Source organism: Strix aluco, chromosome 4, assembly GCF_031877795.1.
Source record: "Strix aluco isolate bStrAlu1 chromosome 4, bStrAlu1.hap1, whole genome shotgun sequence".
Classification (NCBI taxonomy): Eukaryota; Metazoa; Chordata; class Aves; order Strigiformes; family Strigidae; genus Strix; species Strix aluco.
The window spans coordinates 44,969,455-44,997,278 of record NC_133934.1 but is presented as its reverse complement, the minus strand read 5'-3'; the positions used below and the strand labels follow the sequence as shown (position 1 = coordinate 44,997,278).

General features: G+C 36.8%; 1 long non-coding RNA gene across 1 annotated transcript; it reads right to left on the bottom strand.

Moving 5' to 3' along the window:
* Positions 1-633: 633 nt before the first annotated feature.
* Positions 634-27,824, bottom strand: LOC141922270 (uncharacterized). The gene is made up of 2 exons (XR_012622931.1): positions 27,644-27,824; positions 634-782 (listed from the first exon to the last, which is right to left on the bottom strand). It is a non-coding gene; the product is annotated as an uncharacterized LOC141922270 (long non-coding RNA).

Below are 27,824 nucleotides of genomic sequence, written 5' to 3'. Positions count from 1 at the left end.
ACCTGTAATATGTACAGCACGTTCAATGTCACATACAAACATTATTGAGCCTTCTCCATTTCTCTCACTTCTCAATATGCGTTTGTCTCACACAGAAGTAACAACAGCATTCACTATCTCAGTTTTAAAGAGCCACATGGCTACCAGCTTTGTCCACCATGCAAGTCTGCAGTAGACTTCTTGACAATACTACACTTTCTGTCTGATGGTGCCCTACACAAAGCAAAGCTCCATCTTGGAGAATTAAAAAGGAATTACTGAAATTATATGAAGAAAATAACAGATATCACCAATAGCATTATGGTAAAAGGTATAAAGAGCTAATGGCTGAAAGACTAATAAAGTCAATTTTTCTCTAGAAAAAGGATAAGTAGAAAGAACCCTGAAAGTGTTTCAGGCACAGCATGAATTAAAGCATTTTTTCTTTCTCAAGGCTAGTAGATCTTTCAAAGCTTGTTTTGTATTACATGCTGTTTTAAGTGTTTTGTAGCCAGTTTTCTGCCTATCCACATGCTTAATACATCTTGAGAAACAAACATTAATTACTTAATTGCTTATTGATTTTGTCAGAGTACAATAGTACTAGTTCGCATGGCAACTGATATGCACAGATACTGATTTTCAGAAACTGTCTCATGTTCTGAGAAGCATTTATTTTGTTTTGGTGGCCAGTATGGCTGACAATATTAGCACTTTCAATAGGCACTTCACACGGTAATAGAGAAGGGGTGAAGTAGTCATATCACGGAAGTCTCGTATTTCTTCCCCAACAGTGGATGGACCTGAAAGGTGAGAAGACAACATATATAAATCTACAAAGCACCAAAAATTACCTTTATTTTAAGTAACTAACAGCCCCTGATTCTAATTTGAGATATGAGTGTGCTTCTTCACATTATACCACTTTCATGCTCATCGTCTCCTAGCAGCTTTTATGGGGGAAATTAGTTGTGTAACAGACCCCCTAATTAATGTAACAAACATTTTATAAAGAGTGGGAGGTTTCTACAGTCATTAAAAAACCTGTGGTAAACTGTGTGGGAACTTTTCAGATAAACCAAATTCCAATGTTAAAGCATTTTCTCAAATCCGTAGTTACCTTGGATAATATATCACAGTAATCTTTCTGCAGAAAACTCTTAACAAAATCCAAACACTGCAGATATAACAGAAAACAAAAATTATGTATGCACAAGTGTACTTTTAGTCAACCTCATTTTCTTTCTATCAAGACACAAAAGTAAAACTGTGCTACATATGTCTAGTAATGGCTGACAAGAATACATTTCCATGCTTAACAACATGTAGCATGTAATAGCCCAAGAAGATGAGAACTTGTTTGGATACTGAGCAGAGGGAGAACTTAAGCTACACAGGCAAAGATGAAACCTGCATGCTTTTTTTGCTGTACATTTACATGCTCTAAATAAGTACCTGAGGACACAGTTTAGACTTGTCTTTAAAAGTCACCTGAAGAGGAACTCTACTATATGAGATCTGTGGTTTAAATCCAAACAGGACTAGGATGCCTGCTATGCAGCCTGGACAGAACATGGACTCTTCACAAGAAATGCCTGCATTTCTTGTCAGCTGATTTTTATTGTTGATTTAAAATGGACCTATAATGAAAGTAAGTCGTGGACAGAAAACTTAAAAATAAACCCCAATAGATCTATAATACGATTGTTTTTAAAACAAAAGAGCAGAGATTTAGAAGTAAAACAGGTGCTGATGTGAGTTATCTGATTACCAAACTGCTATAGTCCACACAATCCTGGTGCCAGGCCCAAGCGTAGATTTTATCCATGTCTCTGATATATAAAGCAGCACTAGAAGCAGAAGTCAAAACCTGGGATTTCATTCTTCCTCATCAAAAGACTATAGAATTGCTGTACTTCAAATCCAGCACTAGGAAGTGTTTCAGCCCAAAGTGGCCTCTGTGTCAGAAAGTGAGTTTGAATTGTTAGCTGGGGACAAGGCTTGAACTCCAGGCCCTCCCTCCCACTTAGACAAATTCCTCACTCATACTGTTTCTGTTGGAAAGGGTGACCAGTATCACCACTCAGGCAAGAGGGTCACCCAATGTCTGGATCTTTGCTGGAGGTAAGGCAAACTGTTTTGAGTGGGGTGATATTCTTGATAGCCTATGTCCTTAAAAGTAAAAGAGGCAGGCGTTTATAGAGTCAGAGTTTAAGTAGCGCAAGAAAGAGAGAAGAGTTTTGATTTGCAGTTCCAGACTTCGTTGCTTACATTTTTCTGTGTACTTTTTGCCTGAACTTTGCTACTAGCACACTTACGTTCCTCTATTCTATGAGGTGCATGATAAGGAAAAAAGATTGTCAGAAGTGCCAGTTAACTTCACATGTTTCATTTGAAAAATGTACAGCTGATCTCTTACCATACAAGCAATATACAGCACTTCATATGTGGGGGTGAGCACTTCATATCTGGCTGGGGGTGAGCAAGGAGCTGGGAGAGGACACAGCTGGGACAGCTGACTTGTACTGGCCAAAGGGATATTCCATGCTATATAATGTCATGTTCAGCAATCAAAACTGGGGTAGAGGAAGAAGGGGGTACAGGGGCTTGGCTCCCAAAGTGTCCATTGCTCAGAGAGTGGCTGGGCATCAGTCTGCTTGGGGGAGGTGTTGAGTGATTGCCTTTGCATCACTTGTATTTTTTCTCTTTCCTTCACTTACTAAACTGACTGTATTTTGACCCACGAGTTTTCTTGCTTTTGGTCTTCCTCTTTTCTCCCCAACTTCTGCTGGTGTGGGGGGAGTGAGTGAGTGGCTGTGTGGGTGCTTAGCTGTTGGCTGGGGTCAACCCACAACAGTTTTCAATGCATCTGCAACAGGAAATGGGCATTTTGATGTCAAAAACCCTGGGCCAATTCCCAAGTCTGCTCAGAAAGAAAATAAGAAAAAAACAAATTCCTGTGTTTGTTCCATATATTGCCTATGTATGAGGGATATAATAATGTGGAGGAAAAACTCTTATCTCCCTTCAACCAATTTATATTCAAATAAAATTATCTTAAGAAATATGAGTTAGAGCTGCCCCCTGAAATGACTAATTGCTTAGATAAATTAATTCTTTCATGAATAAAGTGATAAAGTGATAAGTTTTCACTGTTTATTGCCATCCATTTCCAGCATCAGTTTGAACACTGGCTTCAAAGGAAGTAGATGATTTTCATTAGAACATCTTCCCTTTAATGTACTATAAATTCTATTAATAATATGGAAGATGTTTTATGTTTCATCACAGAATATCTTTTTTCTTTCATGCAAAACTGGTGAAGGGAAAACAGTTGATTTTAAAAAATATAAGAGCAGGTCAAAACCTGATTCCAGCCCAAACTGAACAATTTCATTTTGAACAGTTAATGTTAGCTATCCTATTGTTGATGTTCATTTATTTCTCTACTTTCTAACTAAATTGTTATTAACCTATGATATTGTTATTAATTTGCACCACCTACATTTTGTCAAAACCAGCATTGAGATACTACAGTATAACAACATAAGCACTAATAGTGAAAAGAAACACCAAATTCTTAACAAGTCCTTCATTACAAAATTATCAAGGGTATTTTCAGGCTGTGGAGTGTCTGAGCTGGTGAATCTGTTTCCTGAATCATAAACTCATTTAATTTCTGGTTATACTAACCATTATTTGTCAAGCGGATTACTTAATTTACAAGAAAGGATCCTTTTGGAAACTATCCAGATGCTGATTTGTTCTTTTTTTTTTTTTTTTTTTTAAATGCATAGACTGCTTTTTCGACAGGGTGGGCTAATGAAACTGTCCTTAGACTAGGCATAACCAATTTTCCTAATGCTTTGCATTTTGTATCAAAGTCTCTGAATAACTGAAGCCATAAACCTTGAAGAAAGGAGGTTTGGGTGATGGGAGATGTCATCAGTCCCACTGTATGGAATGGGACACAGTGGTTCAGATAACCTAGCAGTCCCTCCCTCACAGCAGACCCATTAAAGTTCACCCAGGGGAGCTCCAGAAAACAGAGCCATACTTACTCTGTCTAAGAGACACCTTACATGCTGCACACATTGCTCACTTGGCCAAATGCTATCTTGATGTGCCTGAATAATCCAGAATAATCACAAACTGTGGATTTGAAAAGTGGGGCAGCAAATCTGAAACAAGAAATCACCTTGGATTCCAAATGGTCACGCCATGCGTTGATTAAAATGGTCAGGAGTTTATATTAGTCTGTAAATGCTCGACATGAAATTCTTATTTTGAAAAAAATTAGATCAATCATTCATTAAACATGGATATTATGCTATTTCTCTTCTAGTGAAGAAACCCAAGAAAAAATCTGATAATATTCTACTCTAACTGGCCACTTTTCTATATTTTTCAAGCAGAACACAGATTATCCATTAAACAGGTTCAGAAATGATGCTGAGAATGAACACCACCACATTAAAGACATCTTTTCAAAAGAAACTGGCATGTAATTGCATGTGAACAACATTCTTCCCAAAAGATATTTGCACTTTTGTTTGTTCAAAGCTTTTTGTCACATTATTTCATAAACATAAACAATAAAATCTACAGGAGCAAACTCCTTCTTGCTTTCAGCGTATTTGCACAAAGAGATGAAACCACAGGAAACAACTTCAGATAGTGTATTTGTAAATTAAAATATGCATAACTCAAGGCCACATTTTGAAAAATATGATCCTCTCTTTTGGAGCTTTAAAAAGAAAACAGATAGGAGGCATGGAAATTAATAAAGACTATATTGATTCAATTACAGAAACAGAACTGCCTTTTCACTCATCTATGTAATTACCATACTATGTTTGTTTTCTGGGAAGTGATTTAAAATGTCTTATGTTAAATTGAAGAAAAACTTCCACTACCCAAAGATCTGAATTAAACTTTATCAATACAGAAAGTGTCATCTGTGGTCAAAGGAGGATGATGCTCTCCCTGTGAAGAAAAAATTCCTTCCCCCTTACAGTCCACTCTTCTACTATGTTTTCATATTGCAGAACACAGTAGTGACTAGAGCTAATTAATTTCATTCGCTCCACAGGATTTTGCAGGGCCTCTACTCTGAGCAACTCTTGCTTAGTGTGGTTCCAGTCCATTATTCGTAATGCAAATGACTTGCAACTTGAGAGTAGTGGGAAACTACAAAATCTCCCAACGTGTGAGAATTAGCATTACTTTGTTGTGCTATATGCAGCATGTAGTCAAATTTACATTCGTAATTTTTTACTTCAATATAAAACCCATACTTACATTCTTTGAAAATATGAAAATAAAACATTTAAAGAGAAAACCAGAGGTGCCTTGCATTCACTTTGAGCTACATTTTACGTCAAATTATTTTCTGAAGAAAATAGGTGAGGAAAACCTGCATGATTTATTCAACACAGATGCTGACTCTCTAAGTGAAAGTGTATGTGAGCAAAATTAACTTTGGAGGAGCCTAGCCTTCAAGGATGTTGAATGTGAATGCCTTTAATCGTTACAAATTTGGCAATTTTTGCTTATAAGGCTATATAACATTCTCCATATAATACTATAAATGTCATTTGCCAAAGAGGACTCTGTACCGGAGAAAAATAGGGTATTTGCAAACGTCAGGAAGACACTGCTCAGAGAATGAGAATACAACCAGGAATGTTCCAGCATAGTCTCAAAAAGTAGTCTGAAATCCTGAAAAAGAGAAGGAGCATTGTCTTGGCGTGGGAAGCAGTCTGGAGTGTCAGTTACCCCTCACATAGGGTATATTTTTTATTCTTTCTGAGATACTACTATTTTCTGACATTAATGATGAACACAGGAGAAGTGGGAGCTGAGGCAAAAAGGAAGGCTAAAATCTGTCATAGAAAGGAGAGAATGGCTGCGAGAAGGCAAAGAAAAACCTCAGCCTGGTCTGAAGCCATTGCACACAGAGAATTTGAAGAGGCTGATACTTAGGCTTGAATTCTGCCTGTGCTGATGAGAAGCTTTGAGTTGGCCCGGCATCATGAACACAACTGCAAGTGCCCCATTGTTATGAGGCTCCAGAGCATCAATATCACTGTAGGAAGCTTAGTAATAAGGACAGCATCTTGAAGTTTGAGGACTCAAGCAGTATAGCACAACTCATTCTGATACCAGTTTTGAGTCTGGTGTATATTTACTTTGCATGATGCTGATAGTGATATTTAAACAGTACGTAGCTGGAATTACTCCCATAATATAAAATGGAAAATGCATTGGTTTACAGAACATGTTTCATACCTATGATAGTCTCTTAAAGCACTCTGTTAAATGATCATTAATTGTTTGACAAGCATAGGTAAGTAAGAAACTGCATTCTATACTCAACAGCAGACCATGCATAGGACTGCCAAATACAACCCATCTCATTGAGAAAATAAATATTTGCCAGAATTACAGCTGTCTAAACTATTAGTGTTGTCAGTTGCTCAATAGAAAACAGCTAAATAAGTAAGAAAACTTCCTGTCAAAGTGAAATGAAGTGTTGCCTCTCCCTTGAAGCAAATCCTGGAGTATGTGTGTTTGTTTAAGGACAAATTAAATGGCACCTTTGGATTTAATCTTACAGGTGCTTTCAGCAAAATTAAGTAAGCTTTATTGACACAGATCTGGTGAAACCTTAACTGGAATAAAATGTACACCTGTCGTGGCTAGAGAGATGAATTCAGACAGGGAAAGAATACCAGGATGATGAAAGTTTAGTTTGTCTAGCCTAGCAAGACAAATACTAAGAACTATACATGCTGTCCTGAAGTGTATCATGGAAAAGGAAGTGAGCTGTCTCAAAGTTTCATCTACCTCTCTTTTACATGACACCATGACTATCAAACAGAATGTATGGATAGTGAACTGAAACTCAAGTAGGTCACACAACAGAAAAAGAAGAGCTATTTAAATTGAAGGACAAGGCTGGAGAAGGAGCATATATGAATTGCTTATGGGTAATTTCAAACTGGAAATTAGGAGAAGAAATTAAGTTTCTAGCATTGCCCTGTAAGGGTAGTAGAAGCACAAGCAAGTGAAACTCATGTAACTCACTAAGGACAAATAAACTAGTTTAGAATAAACTTAATGTAGTATATGAAAAGGAGAATATACCATGGCTGTATGCAATAGCTGGGAATATAGATTATGGAGATTCCCAGGAGGTCCCTTGCTGTCCAGTATGCATACAGACTTCTAAGACCCATCAACACAGGGATTCACAGCATCTGACACATGTATGAGAGTTGACATACACACACAACCTGCAAGTGTCATATGTCTAGGCTACAGATGCAACAACACAGAAACTCTACAGTCTAACCTGAATGTATTCTGGCTCAGGCAAATGCTTAGCTTCATAGCTAAATGTTTCTTCCCGTGCACACTCGGGCAGAACTAGAGCTACTCCTAGTGCCATCTAGGACACGGGGCTCCAGCTGTAGAGACCAGGGGAGTTGCTGGTGCCAGGTAATCCATGGATTCTAGTCAAGTGGACATAATTTCCTTCATGAGGTGCAAAGCCTCGTGGGATTCTTTGCACAATGTTTCTTCCAGTACTCTGGAAGGGCTCACTCATCACTTAAGCAATACTTCGCTCAGGTAATAAACATGCAGTGTTGCAGATTGCAGATCACAACTCAGAGCCTAGGTGTGGATTTGCCTTCATGATCTTCTTCTGTCCCTGTCCTGGAGATGCTACAGGTGCCTCTTTGCTTTATTCTGGAGCTGTCAGTGACACAGCTTTCTAGCTGTCACCGTATTCCTCTCTGTGCCCCCAACCAGATTGTTCCTAGAATTTGATACACACAAGTTATGTTGAGTCTCCTGAAAGCCAGATGGATTCAGGTTCACCTTGCACCATGGTACTCAAAACTTCCTCTCTTGAGACATGGTGCAGAGACTGGTCTTACCTAGAATCATCTCTGGTTGAGCAGGGTTATTGGTTTGGCTCTATATTAAGGAAAAATAATTTCCCAATTTATTTTCGGGTAGCTCATATTTGACCAACAGTTTTTCAAAGTCACATGCTATATAAACTTTCACAAGCTTCTGTGAATTTATACAGAGGCAGAAATGCAGTGTATCTTCATGAAAAGTCATTTACGCACCTAATAGATGCACAGAAATTTACCCTTTGAGTTGCATGTGTTACCCAACTGCTATTTTTATAGACACAGGCATTGTCTGACCTGTGTCATCTTAAATCTTAGTCTTCAATGCCTTTCCACACTTCTCAATCTAGTAAGTTTTCTGACATTGGTAATGAAAATATGTTCAAGACACAATTTGAAATCCTTGCCTCTTTTCTTATTTTACTTGTGTGATAATTGTATCATAATTTTAAAATACAGATCCAGGATAGTTTCAGAGCTGGGAACTAGTACCATCTCATACCATGGCTTCTGAGGTTTGGAAATCCCCATGCAAAGAGCCTGAATCAATTAAAGTGCACTCAGTAGGTGTGTCATAGCCATCAGTAGGAGCACAAGGGAGTTCAAATGAGCAATAATGTGGTATCATCAGAAAAATATTCCCTGGCAGAATGGCCAAAACATCTACGAATGAATAAGGTTTATAACACTGTACCCTGGCAGTGAGAGACAAAGCCCATATCAGAAGAAGCAGAAGTCTATTATACTGTATGCTAACTCTTTCTGTGAAAAGTTGGGGACTTGTGTGTTGTTTTTCATATTTATTCAAGTCAAACTCAGTCACAGAGGTGAAATGCAGTGAAGTAAAGAGGAAAATTTTTCAGGTATTTGGAAGGCAAAATATCAGAACAAAGTTATTCTGATCTGCCACCAGAATTATCTTAACTGTGTGGATGCAAAGATGAATTTACAGTACTTTGATACACAACCTCTTAGTATCCATGAGGGTACTTGCATGTTCACATAATTGACTTAATGAAAAGAGAGTCTTTCTGAAATTGTTACTTCACTGTTTCAGAGCCAAATACATTAAGCAAAACGGAAATAACAGTTGCCAGTTATACTCAAATCACCCTGAAATATTTCTGACATGATTAGCTATGAGAAAAGTGTGCCACCCAAACAGAAAAAATCTGCCTAATCATTGGGATTATCTTTCGCTTATTTGACAGAATAGACAGCAAGGCAAGTGTCAAAACACTGAATCCCTTAATTTAAATATTTCAGCACTGCGTCATTTTTAATTTGAGCAACCATCCAAAAAAATATAAAGATTATATTTTTCACAGAGATAAAACCACTTAAAACAATAATGCTTGCAAAAATAAGACAGGTGAATTTTAGGGGCAACAAAATGCTGGGCTTGCACTTGGTGTAATTGCTGTTCAGAGTCTTTACTCTGACATCTGGATTTCAGTGAAGAACTCAATAGCTAAAAGCCTTCACACTTGCCGCCTGTTTTCTTCAAAATTTTCCCTAGAATGAAGGGAATTGTTAGTCCAGGTTTTCTTCTACCAAAGCATATGAAAAAGACCTGGGAAAAGGGGACCTCAGAATGATTATTTCCTGTTCAAACTGATTTTTAATAAATAGTAGTGGACTTATCAAATACTTGGGAGGAAAAACAGTGTTTATTCAGACCCTGAGAGACTCAGACCCAGAGTTTATCCTAAGACCTGTCCAGCTACTCACAGGTGACTGCTCTGCATCCAAAACCAGGTTGACACAGAAAGTAACACAACTGCTTTCTTGGGAACACAGCCTGAGCTAGTTAATACTTTGGGCCAGAGATGCCCCCATACAGGGTGAGCAGGACGACCTGGGCCTAAAGGAATTGCCAGAAGGTAACTCCAGCTTGGCAGAGCGAGTTTTGAGCCAGAACTAATAAATACTGCTGGACTTTAGCTGATCTGTGTGGAGCTACTTACTTCTCTATTCAGTGCAGTTTCTTGCATGCCTGTGCAATCCAGGTTACTATTTTTTTTCCATTACCTGAAAATTGGAGACAACTACACAGAGATTAATCATGTCATTTTTTTCACCTTTATTATGCCAAAAGAAACTACTGGAAGTATTTGTATCCCCTGACATGAAAAGTTTGCCATTTCCCTTATTATCCTGCAGTTCTTCTCTGCATTTCTCCAGTTTAAATTAATCTTCCTAGAACTTGCATGACCAGTTTTATATGAAGCAAATCAAAAGTTTTACCAGAGTTTTATAAGACCTTTTCTTTGTACCCATGTTGTATTTTATTATACAATTAACCAATACAAATGAAATTTTATTTTCAACTATCCAGAAAATTCACCGTCTTTCCCACTTTAAGGAAAATGGCTTTTCCAGTTTCTGAAAGTAATTGTTGCTATGAAATTATGTGATTATATTTCATTCCAACATTTTTCATTAATCAAGGACTTAAAACTCTACCACTGTATGTAAGCCTCCATTGCACAAAGCCACTGAGAAAAATGATAGAGTGAGTGATGACCATGCAAAACAGTTGATTAAAAAAACCCTCAAAACCTGAATGGACACAAAAAAACCTGTATATTGTCTTAATTATAAGCCCTATTAGATGCTTGAAAAATATAAACAGCCACCGCAGGTGGCTATTTCATTTTGTCATAGACAGCTGATTGCACACTATTTTTAGTTATGAACAGATAGTTACAGGATGTGACATTGAAGGTGGTGACTTACTGAAGAAGAGTCACCCATTGCCTTTTTAATGTGTGTATACTGCTCACAGCCAATCATTTTCTGAAATGTGAATGTTTTCTCAGTAAGTTGTAATGTCATTATCTGTATTTCAAGAATAGTGACTTTTATAATGCCACTCTTGTTTCTGGATATGTTTGTCTTTTATAGTATCATAATGACTTCTCAATTACATGAAGACCCATTATATTTAAGGTCACAAGTTGGACCTGTAGAATTCCAGGCAGCCACAATTTTCTGTACCTTTCATTTGAGAAGAGAATATGCTACTGGAAGAAAATACAATCTTGTAAAGATTAGAGGGTTTTTCTTTCATTACTCCACAGAGAATAAGGATCTTTTTTACAAGTAAGCATGAGGCTGAAAGATGGCCTTAAAACTAATGAAGCACGGATATAACTCCTGGAAGAGTTCCCAATGCTTTCTCATTGACTACTACACCATATAAAAATCTAATGAACCAGAAAATGATGATGGAGAAATCCAGTCTACTTAGACTTGCCTCTGGACTCTGGAATATTATAAGAGCTGTTCACAGCCATTATGGAGAACATAATAGGCAGAAAATAGCATGACTATGAGATTAATACATTCCAGTTTTCTTTACTGTTTCTAGATTCAACAAAAGCTTTTTTGCATGTTTCATGTTCAGATGTTTTCCTGTATTACAAATTGTAATTAATGTATTATCTTTGTATAAAAAATAATTACGGATATAAATGTATTAATAGTATGTATTAATATTAAAATATTTCTGTATTAATGTATTTTTATCTAATTAATATTATTAATTCAATTGAAATTAATACTGTTATATTTCTGAGATTTCTCTTACACAATATCTGTATTGGTGATGCTACAGGCATTTAGTTTATTTTTGCTTACCATGTATTATGCAGATATCATCATGCCATCTTGTCCTTAAGAATTCAATTTGATGGATTTTTTTTAGTGATATAGACATCTTGTACACCACCAAATATTTGTACCAATGCAAATAATTCTTTATTTCACTACAGGTCAGATTGTTGAATTACAAATTACTATTTTTATTAAATGCAAAGGTTTGTACCTCAGCTACTGTAGAGATTACTTTTCCAACACTTCGGCTCTCTACTCAACATTCTGAAGGAGTGTGGGATGGGAGATATGAATGTTAAAATAGTCTTTCAAGTTTTGTCCTTGGCTGCTTCTACCCAGCCAGCCAATATCACCATATTGTGTGTCAGTGTAACTCAATCTCCAAACACAAGTGAAACTCTGGATTGGCACTTTTGTTTACCAAAGAGCTCCGTGTATAACACACAGTTTATGTAATCCCATGAGAGCTCCTGCAGATTGAAATTATGCACCAGCAAGCAAGGCTAGTGATGCCAAAGCCTGTGGCTGCCAATCTGAGTACAACCTGTAGTCACAAGGCCTGTGCTAACTGTGCCTGTATTAAGTGGGCAATAACTAGACAGAGCAAACAGCAACTGAGAGTGTGAGAGAAATAGAATAATCTGGTAATGAGGGTAAAAATACTTGGGAGTAAGTAGGTGCTTCACTGCTGCAAATCAGTACTTTCTCATGATGTCACACTGCCTAACACTGCACAGTGATCTGTATCACAGTATAACAGAGATGGTGACAGGAAGAAAGGATTGAAGACCAACAGAAATGTGATCAAGATCTCCAGCTAGGACTTTCACTGAGTACCCTGTAGGTGTTCAACTGAAGCTACAACTAGTCTTCTCTTCCCTAAAAAGTCACTTTATATTTTTACACGGCATATATTTGGTAATTAACATGTTTTTAGTTCAACTGCTGTCCTGGTTTCGACCAGGATGGAGTTAACTTTCATTGGAGTATTTCATACTATGTGATGTCATGCCCAGGGTATACAGGTGGGCGCAGGCTCTCTCGGGCACGTGCCGTTTTTGGGTTCTGGTCCAGTCGTGTGTTGCTGTGGGGGCGGTCGCCATGCTCGGTAGCCACTGCTGCATTTTACCTGTTTCTTTTTGGACTCACTATTGTTACTGTTGTTCTCTTTTTATATTTAGTAAATTCTTTCTTTTTATTCAACCTATGAATTCTCTTCTTTTTGTCCTTCCCCTATTTCACCAGGGAAGGGGGAAGATGAACGGCCGGCCATGTGGTGTCTGGCTGCCGGCTGAGTTCAAAGCTCAACAACTGCTTAACCTAATATTTTAGCCACTGTTTAAAGTTCTCTAGACACAGAAAGAGGTTGTAATGTTGCCCATAATCAAAAAGTGTCAATCTTTTGCAGAGGCTGAAATGAATCAGATCCTCCAGTTAACAGGCAGAATATTTTCTCAGTTGTTAAAAGATCTGCAGCATTTACTGGTTACAGTTTTGACAGCTGAACCAGATGTTAATAAAGTTATTCTCTTTTATTAGAGTGACTATTTAGGCTAGTAGGATATTGTTTCATCTAGCAGGGAAACTGAGGATGATTTACCATGTTTATAAAGAAATTTGGAATACATCAGAATTCTGCTTTGTCTTTGGTACCTTTCTGGTGTATGCTATGGCATATGACATTCAGATTTTGCCTCTACCTACCTATTTGCTAGTTACCTTTTCATGTAAACAATATGAGTATCATAAAGAGCGCTTAAATTTTAAGGTATTACTTTAGTAAAAAAAACCTATTTTATACATGCTTCATTTTCCTTTATTTACTGCAGACCATTATACATAGAAGTCCAATTTACACAGGATTATAAAGAGCCCTATATCAAACTAGTATCCTACAAAATTCCTACAAAAACATTCACTACTCCAGTGAATTTACTACCTCTATTTCAACCAACTGAATTTCTAAGAGTATTTGCTCCCTTTCTCTGACATCTTGAAAGCCAACTTTTTGTGCTTCTTTTTGTCATTTTTGTCTGCAAAAGTGAGAAATTTTGTCACAATTTAAATGGCTCAAAACAAGTACTAGCTGAGATAGTTAATTCAGATTTCTGTAACTCAAAACAGCCTGAATCTGAGATGTTGCAGATGGTATGGAGGAGGAGAAGCATCATTTTGGCCACAGAATCACATTTAAGATTTTTTTTTTTTAAATTTTTTATTTTGCTAACATAATCGAGTGATGGGACGAGACTCTTAGGTCTACTGCTCTGTCCCCATTCTTTCCTGCTTCTTTTGCTCCAGATTGTGTGGGAGTGGGTGTGCCAGGGTTTTCCCTTGGGAATTAATCTAGCAGAGAGGATAAACAATGGGCTGTCATTCCGGAGGAAGACAAAAGGTCCCAGAATGACAGATAGACACTCCACCAATCTCTACAGATGGACCATCGAAACTGGATTTCTTGTTAAAGTACAGCAAGTTTTATCCCCAAACCACAAGCACCCAAGATTAGCATCCTGTGCTTTTGACATGGACAGAATGATGATTTCAGGCAGTAACCAAAGGAATAAACAGGCTATCAAGGTAACTAGAAAATCCTAAACCAACACATCAGATTCATCAACTACATGCCAATTATTCAGATAGTATTTCATATAAAGCACAACCCCACCACTCCTCAATATGCATCTCTGTTCCCCCTGTCATGATGTTGCCAGTGTTTTGAAAACTCAATCTATACAATGGCAAAAGAATTTTGTACTACCTTCTTTTCCGTCAAAATTTCTGCTCATCTGTTTTTATTGAATGAACTAAAAGTGACACATACCTAACACAGAATTATTAATCGCTTGACTGTTAGTCCACAGATCAATTTGAAACCATAAAGTGGCATCAACCACTAACACAGTAGCCAATACAAAGTAGTCAAAATGTTGTATTTCCACCAAACCTATTTATCATATTAATTATTCATTCACAAACTGCATTGCCATGGAGATGATCCTCCTAAAATCACCTGAATTAATGAGGTTGGTAATTAACTTTGTTTAGCTCATTTCAAACTGATCGTTAGGTTTTGACATTTACTGATTGGATTCTGCAGCCTTTGTATCATTTACTTTGGAGTAATCTGTAACCAACTTTACACAACAATTTTACTGAATAACCACAGATGACAGAAAATCTGTTTCTCACAAGATGTTCTTGAGAGAAATAGGTGCATAGGTGCATATACTCATACAGCCAACTTATTCAAGATACGCATCATTGTTGACATTTTTTCAGAGCTTGTTTTTCCCAGAAAAACAGAATGATCATCAATGCCAACAGTTGGGTTTCTGTGATCTGATGGTACAGACCATCTTGGGAAACAGAAACCATCTTTAACTAACCCTTCCCCAATACACAACTGGAAAACCCAGTTGTTGAAAGCTGTTATCCAGGGCAAAAGAAGGCAAATGCTGTATCTGTTAAATGTAGCAGTCTAACTGACATAAAGTTGCCAGGTTTTTATAGCCACCATCATTCATCTTTATGAGAAGAAAAAGTCTGTAACCCAATTCACATTGCAGCTGGTTGAATAGAGGCTGTTTATGAAGCTTTCCACAGGTTCTCTTAACACCTGTTGACAGAAATTTTGCAGGCCGGAACAGTGACAGTAGTCATATTAGGTGACTCTGATATAGCCAAGAGGAAGAAGAGCACTACTATGACCTTATGACCTGTGGATATAGATTATTTCCTTCCTCTAATCACTTCAGAGTTTCACCAGTTGACACATCTGTTAAATTCTCTAAAGACTTTTGGCCCTTGTACTTTATTTCATGTCTCATGAACCACTATGGGCTAGAATGTAAATCAACTCTTGAGTTTAATCCTTAAATCAAGTGAGATATCTTTAAATTATTTTGTCAGTAGAGCTGTTTACAACTAGCTCAGTGATTACTTTGATTTTCAAGCACTTTTATTACTGCTTTCTAGTAGCATAGAAGATTTTAAAAAAATGTTACATGCAAAACCAAATTAAACTTTCCTGAGGCCGCTATTCTATCTGATCTCAAAAGAATTGTGGATTTTATACATATATATACACACACACATATATACCCACACATATGTGCACACATGGACACACACACACATTTGCTTATAAATTCTATGCTGCGGTTTTGCAAGGTTTCTCTCCCTCTCTCCCTGAATTTAGCAGCAAATGTAATAATGCTTGGGTAATATAACCTAAGTCACTCCTGCACGAATCTTACTTAATTTTAAAGTAGTAACACAGCAAATTTATACCAAATAACTGTGCTGTTTCTGCATTTCACTTGTCTTGGAACATTCCAGGTATTTGAGTTTTGTATTCTTTTGAGAAGTAGGGAAAACCTTTTTACTGTATGAAGAATTCGAGAAGTAGAGAATGTTGGGAGGTATAGCTTGTCTACCATGGTAGCTCTTAAAGATATAATAGAACATATATTTGCATAAATGGCTTGCTTTATAGGAATCTGCATATAACTCAATAGTGTTTATTTCTGATTATGAACTCCAGACTTAAACTTAAGTGACTGCAATATTAAATTACAGTGCTAGCACCCATGACTGTGTGTATTTGTGGGTATTTGGTTATAAATTTTACATCTCCTAGTAATAAGTAAAAAAATTTCTCCCCATTCCCAAAATCATAGCAGCTTTTTGACCTAGTGATTGCCTAGGATTCCTCAATTTTCCCCATACTGTTTTTGAACATTTGATCCTAGATGAAATTCCCACAATAAGTATCTTCATCAGAATTGTGAATGCTTCAGTTTCCATCTGCCAAAGCTGAACATATTTCCAGATAGATTTGTCCCAAATAATAGTGCAGATCTAAGGAAACACTACTGCTAATACCCTTCCCTCACCTCTGCCCAAACTATGTAGACTGATATCTAAGCACCTGATACAAACTGTGTAAGATTAGCCATCATAGAAGTAGGAGCAAAAATGCTGTCTAACAAGATGGTTATTAATTGGCTCGTGCAGCCAAAATAATTTTTTGTAGTGATGCAGTTCACAGTGCTACTAGCCATTTGCACACAAGGAAGAGGCTCTTGGATTGTCCCCACTGGCTCACCAGCTTTGGAAGTTTTTACATATGCTGGAGAGCATGTACTTAAATGTTAACTACTTGTAAGCACTTTGCCAGAAGGGACTGCAAGGTTAAATTGCTCATAGTATGAGAAACCATTTAGCCCAAGAGTGCCGGACAATCTGGAAACTAACTTGATAACATCAGATTCTGGAAATAGTCTTTTTTTCTTGGCATTCTCACAGAAAGATGTTTATCTCCTCTTTGAGTTGGAAAGTTTTCCCCATCTGAAATTAAAAACAACCAAAAAAATTCTAGTAAATCCATCCTACTGCAAAATCTCTGATGATTCCATTTAACCCAGGATGAAAACTGATACTAAAAATTCACTATTGTTGTTGGGGTCAGCAATAGGTTTGTCCAAATGAAGCGCACTTGTGTCATACATGCACTGTTACTAAGGGCATTAGCTATCTGCCTGGTTTCTAGTCTGGGTGGCAAAAATGGGCATGTTGTATCTCTACCCAGGAGAAAGCTCTAAACTGTCTGGCAAGCTCAGTTATGCCTTCTCGTACACATCTGTCAGTTCTCACATAGTAAGCATCATCTGCACTGGGCCAAGACAGTAAATCAAAATAATTCACTTGCAGGTTTCTGGAACATCCTTTAGGACAGCTGCCATCCAGTAAATTCTAAAATACAAGGATCATTGGTACTAAGGCACCAGCAAACCTTTGATTACTGCCAAAAGTGATGATGGTAGCTTGATAGCTGATCAAATCTGTCTGCCAAAAACTAACTAAAATGAAAGTAGGAGCATTTGGCAAGTAAAAAAAAAAAATTACCTAAGCAATAGCTGAAAACTGTTCATCTATGCTACATGGGATCTTACAGCCAACAGTCTAACTGTGGTTGTTCTAAAGAATGTTAACCTAAAAGAGTGCTGAAAACCCAAAGACATTAAAAATAATAGGTCTTTTCTAAAAAGAAACAGAGAAAATGTTTCAAAAACACTAACCATGCAATGTATCATTTATGTATTTCCCTTACCGTAACTCTACACATCAAGGAAATGCACTTCCTCATCTGTAATCTGTATGAACTTTGAGAATCTAAGAGAAAAGATACTTAAGTCAGTGTCTTAGGACCATTAATGTCCAAATAAATAAAGATAAATTTTTAAATTTCTTCTGGAAGGCTTTCAAGCAAAGTATAAACCCACTTTTCAGCAGACTGAAGGGCCAAGTTTTTCACTGAGGTTTTACTGTGAATTTCTAGAAGGTTTTGGTGTTGCACAGCTCTGCCTTCAACTGCGAAATTTTTCTTCTGGTTTTGTTACTACAATGACAGTTGCCATAGTTTGTTGCTTTGAGTTCTGTCTATGATTTTCCTACCAAAGAGGGGTTGAGAAAGACTTGATTAACAAATGAAAGCAAACTCATTTATCCATCATGATCCAGGTGTGTTCAGATAACTGAATCAGCACAGGACTAGATCATCCTTTAAAAAGGAGCCAGTGAAAACTGAAAACGAGGATTGAAATATCTGTGCAAGAAAAAAATTTAGTTAACTGGTTGTCATAAGACACATGTTGGTGCCAAACAGCAAACGCAAACAAAATCAAAACAGTTGTACTAAGTTCTAAAAGCCTTTGTTAACAAACCAGCTACAAAAATGTCCACAGACTGTCTTAGATTTCTTTAAAAGTTTATTCCAGTTTGTCTTGTGAATTCAGTGCATGTGGATATCTACTGTATTTACTTCTTGTACAGACGTTCAGTTCACATCTCCCACATAGGAAATACACTGGAGATAAAAACTCTTACAGAAGAGCTTCTTATCTGGAAGAACAGAGAAAATGCTATGCTCTGAATTCCCAAGACACACTTATCACCAGGGCCTTTAAGGGAAAAGCCCTCTGCCTGACTGCTGGCTCCCAGACCCCCTGACTCCTGCCAAGAAGAAATGCTTCCAGGCTTGTGAGCCTCTCTTCCCTCCTTTGTTTCCATCTCATCCATTACACCGGAGAAATAAATCTCATTCATTTTTAGGATCCTTCAGAGTTGTCTTGATCAGTTCTACAAGATCCAGGGAACACAAGTATGTTTTTCCAGTACTTTTAGCATACTCTTAGTATGAACCTTTCATATAGGTTGTTTTGAAATTTGTCTCCTTTTGTCTGTTCCCTACAAGTATTCTTTCTTACTGTGATGGCTTGCTTTGCTAGTTTGAGTGAACTTGAGGTTTTTTATTTCATGGCATTCTGGCAGCTGTTTTCAAGAGTACCTTTAGGACACCAGGTATTTGTCATGCAAAAAAATAAGAGAATGTAAATGTTTGATTTTCTTCTTGCATTGGGCCATAAAAGAACAGCTTACTCTTACTAGTACCAAGAACCGCACTCTCGAACTTTCTTCATAACAAACATTGTCCTGTTACTATACTTACTGAGTTATATAGCCTTATTACTACTGCCTAAAATGTATTGTCTATTTATTATAAATCCTGCATCTTTGGTAGGAGCTATCATTTGTATTTCATCCATTTGGATGAATTTTAGTTTGTTCAGTAACATTTTTTTTAAGACTTTAAAGTCAAAGAGTACGGCAGGGCCAAGGATGCCCTGAGGCTTCAGAAGAGTATTCCTCCCTCTAAAGTGAAAGGGAATCTATGTACAAGAAATATAAATTAGACAGAAATGCATACACAATACTTTTCTTCCAAAATTCCTAGACACTGCCAACAGTGGTAAAAAATATGGCCAGATGTTATTGCCCACATAAAAGTCAAGTTACAAAACCTGTAAACTCAGTTATTAAGTGTAAATCAAGGGGAGAAAAAAATACTTTGAGTAAATATGAATGTGATAGCCACAACAACAAAACAACACAAAGTATTAGTTAAAAAGTTCTGTCAAAGACAAGCCTATGGCAATTGCATCAGAACATGTGGAATCATCCTAATGTGAGGTATCTTCATATAAGTCTCTATTTTCCATGCCTTTTCAATGCAATAAATGCATAAAGGGCTTGCACACATGAAAACACTGAATGTTGATAGATTTAATATCCTTTGTCTAGAAACATTTAGGATCTGAAACAAGAAAGGATACTATGACAAGAGTCTTATTTTTATCAAGTATTCATGTCACAATTAAGACCTAGGAACTAAAGACTTCAAAATCTATATTCATCTATATATTCAAGTGTTACTTCAAAACATTCACATTCTAGAATGTTTCTTTTGGTGTGGTTTTCGAGCAAGCTACTGTAGATCTGCAAGCTACACTGATCCACAAACTGCAGCAGAAACTCGCACTGTATATTCTGGAATAAAAGCGTTCACGTAAGTGCTCAAAGCTACAGTCCTCCAGATTCTATTCTTGCACTACTACTTTTCAATCTTTGTAATACCCCATTCACGATTTTCCTTGCAAGTTTCTATGTACAAACTGCATTGCTTTGGAAGTTGATATTTGCTTCCTCAACAGGAGGTTGAGTGAGACTTTGGGAACCATCTCAAGATCCTAGATGCTTGCTTCAGGATACAGAGATTGAAATCAAACTTCATGGAAGAAAATATCTTCTTCCCTAACATGAACATCAGTTTTTCAGTGCTCCAAATAAAGAACTTCTCTTTGATACTACAGAAGTAGCAAGAAAAGTTGCCTTACTACACGAATATTACACTATATTCAGGCACTTCAAAAGAACTTACGAAAATTGCAGACAATTCTATAGAAAAAGGAAGTACAGTAATCAGCATTTCTGGATTGCAATAATTAAACTACTAATCTTATTTTAACATCTATTCAGAATATATCCATGCAAGATGCAGAAAGGGAATTTGTCAGACATCCTGGACTCTGCTGAACGGCATGGTAAACTTGGAATAAATTATTACAGTTCCTTCAGAAGTCATGAGCAAGAGACAAAGGTTAAAATCTTATGTAACTGCTTGATGCACGATCTTTTGCATAGAGTTTCATGTGAAGCTGGGAGCTTGCAAGGTGTTTTAAGATGCCATTCAATTGCATCAATGAAGATGTTGCCACACAAAGGCAGTTAGCAACAAGTTACAGTTATTAAAATAGACGGCAAAGTGAAAGAATTGCAAATTTATCTGTTGTTCTCCTACAAGTCTGCTTCTTCTGTAATCAAACATTCAGAATTCTTTACACAAGTTTAGGATTTATTTTGCAGGAATTTTTAAGCCTTTCTGCCACCATATTCTTGAAAGGAAAGATTTCTAGAGTCTTGTGCCCTTTAAAATCTAACTCAAAAAGTTATCAAATAATTGTAGCTCTGAAATATTCAACTTATTTTGAATGAGGATCCAGAGGGGGGAAAAAAAAAAAAAAAAAAGCCTGTTTTGTCAGCATTATGAAATCTTCGGAGAGGAAAGTTCTTAAATTGTTTTGCTGCAGAGTCTCTTTCCATGTTTTGGTATGTGTACCTATTATATATCACCAAATTCTCAGCAAAATATTACTGATGATTAACAGAAATTTTTACACAAATAAAAGAAGTGATTTCCACACCTTAGTAGATTAATAAAATCAGTTTTATGTAATTTCAGTATCTATATTGTGCAATAAAGTTTACAAATTCAGAAAGTACAGTGGTATCTGAGTCTTATAAAATTAAATTCAGTATAATTATGTCTTTGTTTATAATCCTGTGAAATAATTCTCTTTACTAAATAATACACAGAAAATATTTGATATGTTATATCATGAAAACAGTGAGTCATTGATCCATGGGAAGGTAATGTTTGAAGTTAGACTTTAAAAGAACCCTGCTTCTGAACTTCACATTATCACTGGTTCAGTAAGTTTATTTTTCAGCAGTAACTTTTACATGCTTCCCTCATTTCATTTTAGTATGCCTTTTAGATGACCCAGAACTGCATCTCTGTAACTGGAATATACCCCAGTGAATCATTTCTGAGAACACAGTTCTTGCTCAGCTAATGATAACAACTGCCAAAACTGCTCTAACAAATTAGGAAAGTCAGAAAAATGCAATTACTTTTATCACCAGCTACTGATTAATTGTACTACACTCATAACTAGAATTTGGATTAATGAACAATAACATTCTGCTACCTTAAAAAGGAACATAAATAGTGAAAATACAAGCTCTAAACAACATGTAAGAAAATGCAATTTTGATTTGAATCTTATGCTATCCTGTGCTTTGAAAGAAAACTACATCATATTTTATTTTCCTCACAGAATAGACCTATATTTTGCTTTTTTTCTGAATTTGAATTTTGAAATAATTGTGGTAAACTACAGCTCAAAACAGAAGATAGGGTGTACTGCTGTTTCTCTTGGCATACAGTTTTCAGAGATGTGACTGGTGTTCTCTCTTTACGTGTTCAAGATCTGAAGAGTTGTCAGGCTGGACAGCAGGAGGGAATTTATTTTGCTGGATATATTCATAGGAATTGAACATGTGATGGGGCAAAGGCTGTAGTGTGGGGGACAGTCCACTCTCCATGCTGAACCTGCCTCAGCCACTAACCAGGAGAGGCTTTTGATTCAAAGTCCATAGTAATCAAAATATACAGCTGGAAACAGACTTCAAATACACTTAGTATACTCTCTTGTGGGGAGTTTTGCATGACATATTTGCTAAACCTAAAACAATCAGTTGCAGCTTTGTATTCACAAGAAAGAGCAAGATGTAGCATAGATAACTATGTTTAATAAATGACAGTGAGTTGTTACTGATTACAGACAAACGGAGTCTATTCAGATCTAGCCCATCTCTGTTATTGAGTTTAGTCATACAGCCTGCAATCTCATTTTGTATGTATTGTCCCAGGTCTATGTTTTAATCACAGCATGTGATCCAGTGAAGATGAATAATGATGCTACACTTTGTAACTGCAGAATCCTTTGGATTTGAGTAAAAAGGTGATGTAGATGAAGATTATCACTGTGCTCTTAAGCATTGATTTTTTCCCATAGAAAACATTTTAAGGCACACAGGTTTTCAATATACATATCCTGAAAAATTGCTTTACAACTGAAAACTGAAGTTATCCATGTACTTCTACCTCACAAAGGCTAGAGAATTTGTCCTCACAATACCTACAAGGCGAGCCAGTATTCAAATCTTCATTTTATAGATGAAAAGCTTAAGCGCAAAGCCCAGGCAACTTATCATGAACACTTGCATTTATCTTGGTGGTGTTAAAACAAACCCTAGATTCAAAAGTAGTGCTGAGGCACATGGATAATGTATGAAATAGAAAAAAAAGAAAAAAAATCCACCAACTTACCTACATCTCCTGAATCCCAAGGCAAAAAAAGGAAGCACCAAGCTACATTTTTCTATTCCCATTGTACTTAGTACCACGCTATTGTGACATCTACCAACAATAAACGTTATTTGCATTACATGTCTAATGTTAAATATCTTTTTTGCACGTTCTGAGCATGCAAAGTGCAGAGAAGTGCTAGCTTTCTTGAAAGAATAAATTCAAAAACATGAAATGTTTTGTAAGCCCTAAAAGAATCCCAGGTGTGTTACAAGCAGGTAATATCCTTGCACAGACAGGTCACTTTGCTCTTACAAACAGCACAATTCTGAACTGAATATGATGTATTAACCCTGATTCAAAATACATTTACACTACAATACAGGCAATCTGAAGCACATGGCAGTTTTATACTGAAACAAACAGTACTGTACCCAGTGGAAAAAGCTAAGAAAAAGCTTTGCCTTAGACATTTGGTTTTTATACAGGAAATCACTCTCTTTTTCCCTTATAAATATTTTTCTATGTTAATTATCTAGAAAACATGGATTATTATCTTGTGATACTGGAAAATATATTTTTATTTGTAATACATTACATGTGATGACTGATTTCTGAGTCATTAATCTCAAGCAAAAAAAAATAACTATGGTGCATATTCCACCTAACATCTCTGAGCAGTGGAACACAGGCAGGCTCTGTCAAGTGTAGTTACAATTTCCTGTCAACCTCTTGGATATACAGACATATATTGATTTAGTGGGTATAGAGACAGAAGGTGTTCCCAGTGCTAACACTAGAACTGAAAGGATGGGAGGAACAGAATGAAGCAATACTCAAGCCTACATGCAAAACATGCAAAACCAGGTTGTACTGCTCCTTGACCCAGGGGCGGATACAGTGCAGACTAATACATGGAGACTTACAAACCTGAATCTCTGATAGCACGAGGGTCTCAAGAACCAGGCAGAAGAGACATTTCTATATTTTAGTAATAATAAACTGAATCAGAACTTTTCCTTCCTTATTTTTGACCCTCCATATCCATCTCAAGTTTCCTGGGATTCCTAGTCTATTCACAATAGAGTTGAAAATACTGAAAAATGATACTGTAAAATGCCTAGGCCTGACAGAGGTCAGGAATATGCTCAGCCACACAGCTAGGTAAGATTCAGTCACAGTTCTTCCTTTTTTTTCATATTTACCTATTAGCATGCTACTAGCAATGTTAAGAGAGCTGAGTTAGTTGATGAAAGAGACAGATGCTCTGTGTCTCTTAGATTTCATAAGCAAATAGAAGGTTGTGGATGGAGAGCATGCAAGTGATGTAATGTGAAGTGAAATCATTGCAGTGTTTGCAATTCAGAGACATTAGGCTGGTTTTTACTTCTCCCTTGATAATTTCAGTACAAGGACTTAAAGAGCCAGTAGACATAGCTCACTGCACAATTTTGGCAGCTTGCATTGTAGGTGCTTTACTTACACAGCTGTGAAGACTGTGAGAATCACTGAAGGAATTCCAGTAAATATTTTTTTTCCTCCTCCCAGAAGAGAGAAAAGGGAAGAATGGAAATCACAATTATCTCACAGTAAAAATAACATTTTTGATTGGGTAGCTGAATATAATTATTATTGACATCTAATTGGTTAAAAATGTTTTAATTATTAGTGTTTATGTCCCGGACCTGTCACTTATTTGCCTGCCTAGAGACAGTCTTTATCACTAGCTAACAGACAAACCTTACAAATTTACCTGCCTATATGAGTAAGAGAGGACTGCAGATAACAGCTCTGCACCATTTCTTCACCTGAGCCAGGACGAAGTATGTATAATAGAAAAAATTTGAGAATTCAGGTACTTATCCTCTCCCTGTGGAGTGACCAGAGAAAGCCCAGCAGCACCGATAGTGATGCTGATGGGAGTGAGCGTCACAGCTTTGAAGCGGTGTGGTCTGCACTGCTACACTGGCAGCTGTCAGAGCAGATTTACTTCTTTTGTGCAAAGAATTTCTCTCTCCCTCTTGCTCCACTATGGGAGACATTCAAAGAGTGGACAATTCTGTCGGGATTTTCCTTCCACTGCTGAAAACTTCATACTGTATCAGCAAGAAGGCATGGCTAGTGTTTGCTAATGACTAACCTTGAATTCATTCTAATAAATCAACAATGATATATAATGTTGAGAAGAAGATTCAGTGCATGCATTCTGGAAATGCAGGGGAATATCAAATAATGACTATAAGAAGAACAGAATAAAATAAGAAAACCTAAAAATGTTTCAGAATTTCACCCAATATTGATTTCCATTTTTAAGTTGAACTAGGAAAGCAGGTGTTAGCTCTTAAAATTTGCTTTGAGCTGACACCAGTATGAAAACCTGAGGAATGTACATGAGCACACATGCATACATGCACATATAGACACACAGAGAAATAAGGAAACATGTGAACACACCTGCATGAGCAGACTCAGGTTACAGACAATTCTGCAGCTCTCTGATATCTTTCTGACGATGAAAGGATGTTTTGTATCATAATATCAACATCAAGATACGGAGCCTAATTTGATACTACTTTAAAGGTACACTAAGCTTTTATAGGACTGTATCTAGTAACACGGATGCCTTCTTTCTTCAACAGAATAATATTCAGTCTCTGTTTTAGGGAAAGACTGCAAAGAGGAAAGAAAATCACAGGGATTTGTTGTTAGTATAATACAGTTCTCAGTAGGTTTAGGATTTGACAGCACATGCCTAAGGGAAGGGGACAAGCTTAAAAATGGACTTTAAAAAGTTTTACTAGCCTCTATCTTCAAATATTTGTCTTCAAATCAGTCTCTTAAGTTTCCATACATCATTATCTGGCAAAGGGCAAAACAGTTGTACCACTTCCGCAGCTGCCTTCTGCACTTCATTCTTTTTGTTAATGTATTTTCACAACAAGGACTATACCATCATACATATGATTCATATGTGTATCACAGAATGTTCTTTGATGTTACTATTTCTGGATGTATATCAAAGTCATTATATACTTTTCAGAGTTACTCCAATAAATGAAAAAATGTTGTTACTACCACATAACTGTCAGTCCTCACTAAATTGATTTCAGCTTTATTCATGTTTTGATCTAACTTTTTGAAATGCCAGGCCAAGAGTGATGTGACATCTGTTGAAATCAATTCAAAACTACAAAACCAAAACCAATAACCATGCAACGTTATTTCAGATCTTTCGTAAGACAGTCACACTACAGAAAAGATGTAATAATAAAAAAACCCAACTGTTTCCTTAAAGAATTCTTCTTAACACCCACTTTAGCCTCCCACAATTGCATCCCCATTAAGCTGTTTCTGAAGCACAGCTTGAAGGTCAAGAACTTATAAGGAGTGTACCTAAACCACAAGTTTGGGCATCAGAAGCAGCTAGTCAATGGCAGATTAGACCTCCGTAGAAGCTAATTTACTCTGCAGTGCTTGTAATCTGAAAAATAGAGTAAATTAACTCACATAAACCTCGGTGCATTTGTGACTGAGAATACTTACTGTAGCCAAGCTATCTTTTTTACAGATAAATGACATATTATCTACACTACCCTGCAGGTTGCCAGGTCTTGAAGCTATTTCAAAATGAGAGCTACCCTGATTCAGCAACACATCCTTGCTGTGGATCCATGAATAAGATCCATGAAAGCTCATTGCATAAATCAATGCTTTCTCAAAGATCTCAAATTAAGAACCCTTAAAAACTGATTTTCCTCAGTTATGACCACAGAATATTCAGATGCCCATTAATCACACCACTGGCACAACCACTGTGCATGGAGTTCCAGACCAAGTGAGATTTCTTAGGATCAAAAATATTACTCTTAGCTTCACTGGAAACTTCATAATGAGTCAAGGACTCCTAAGAAAGGAGACCAGTGATAAGTGCCACTAAATAAGTAGCCTATATCTGATGGATTTAAGGCAACATCCGTATGAAGCACAATAATGATTCCCTTGCTTTGGTGGAAACAAGTGTAACATGAAGTAGAGCACTTAGAATTTACATCAGCACAGCCCAAAGGAAACTCAGAGAATTGTAAGTGAAAGGCAAAACAGGAGTGTAGAGCAAAGATTGTAAAGACCTAAAAAATATATAATTCCTCCCTTTGGTTTTAAATTAGCTCGGAATTTTTCTTTCATGTGTCTTTTCCTCTCCTCTTGGAACTTTGTATTCAAACCTTGCAAGTAAATAAGGAAAGCAGCAGTTTTAAAGATTGACACAATTTCTTTGATAAAGAGCAAGTTGTCATGTATTGAAGCCCTAAGGCAGAAAGAGCTTTCAATCACAGTGGTAAATAAAGTCCTTGACACAGGCTGAGTAAGGGGTCCAGCTAGCAAATTCAAGTTCTAAGTTCTTCATTGTGACAGAAAAATCAAGGAAGACGTACATAATTATTTTTTATCAAAACCAAACTGACAAAAGGTTTAAACCTGCTGGGGTTTAACTCCCTGTAGAATATTTTATTTGGCACAGCCTCACCAATGTATTACCATGCTTTATATCAAATTAAAATGTTTCATTCACAATCAATAAAAAAATAAAACCAGGTTAGGTTAGAAAATAATCCACAAACAAATTTTATGCTATGAAGATGTGACTTGCATTAACACAATGCAGGCTAAAGTGTATTGCAGCTTCCTGCAGCAAAGATTCAAAATGAAGGCAGTATGATTGAAGCTACCATGGTCACAGTAGCTGTTATAATCTGAGGCTTGAAGCAAATGGTCAAAGGGCTACCTCCATGACTGCATGCCATGCTGTCGGTCTTGTAGGACATCCCTTCTGTCACTCCCTGAGATCCAGGTGTGAGATGTGGAGGATGGATTTAGCTTTTATCACATGCAGAGCCATGGACTCTGCATGGGTACACTTTCTTAATGCCACGAAGCTTTCTATGCTGAAGTTCTAATTCAGGTGA